The sequence below is a fragment of the Pyrus communis genome, chromosome 6 (assembly GCF_963583255.1).
Source record: "Pyrus communis chromosome 6, drPyrComm1.1, whole genome shotgun sequence".
In the NCBI taxonomy this organism is placed as follows: domain Eukaryota; kingdom Viridiplantae; phylum Streptophyta; class Magnoliopsida; order Rosales; family Rosaceae; genus Pyrus; species Pyrus communis.
Window position 1 is genome coordinate 14,475,320 of NC_084808.1, and position 1,144 is coordinate 14,476,463.

Below are 1,144 nucleotides of genomic sequence, written 5' to 3' on the forward strand. Positions count from 1 at the left end.
AAACATTGTAAGGAAGCAGATTTTGTACATTAAAAATTGTACAAAATTTGAAATCAAATTCTTCCCTTGATTGGTGGATCCGTGTCCCCTCTCCCTCACACAAACAACCAATCATCTGCTTGAATTCCACCTCACCACCCAATCAATTACTTTCCTTCCTTTTGGAACCAACCAATCAGACTTCACTTTCACACTTCCCACCCAATCAAATTTCAGAAAAATCAAACTAACACCCTCTCTCTTATCTCATTCTCCCCGAACGCACTCTCTCACTCTCTCACTCTGTAACTTTCTCAAACAAACACCAAACCCTATGAGCGTGACCTAAAAATCATACCATTGAACTCATCTCAACCCCACGAACACAACCATGCAACCAGTTTCAAGAATGGTTGAGTTTTGACTCACTAACTCGGAAGTGTGGATTAGGTGAGTTTTGGGTTGACAATTTTCAGACCGAGTCATGAAGTTTGACGACTCAAGAAAGCTCCTACTCAATTCCCTAAGGGTCCTGGTCAAGGTTTAAGGAAGAGTTGACTTGAAACAACCCGGTTTCAAGGAGTCGAGTTTTTGGCAAAACCTTTTGAGGCATTTTCAGGCCACTTCCCATCCATTTTTTGGACTTCCAAGAGGTACAATCTTGTTCTATTCTTCATAAGCATCATTTCCATATAAATTTCATAAAAAATGGTTGAGAAATGAACAAGTTATGAAGCTTTGAAATTTTACCCAGAAATTGGTGAAAAATTCCATATTCTAGCATAACCTGACGGCAACCAGCGATGCTCGCTAGAGAAGACAACAGAATATTCTGTCAAAGTTGACAGAATATTCTAACGATGTCTGGTAACGCCATTAAACTCTGTTAATTATTTAACGGAATATTATGTGAAACTGATGGAATATTCCGTTAAACCCTATGTTTGAGCAAACTACAGAGGTTTTATTTAAGTTTCTGTTTAAGTGTTATTAAACTAAGTTAATTAGTAATTTCACATATAGGGGAAACGTATCCTGAGGACATACGGGGTCAAGCAAGGCTCAGAGGCTTCGTTTCGACTGCGTAACTATGAGTGGGTCATTTCTTTTTATAAGTATACGCATACTTGCTAGTTTCCAGTTATACTTTAAAAAGAATTTACTA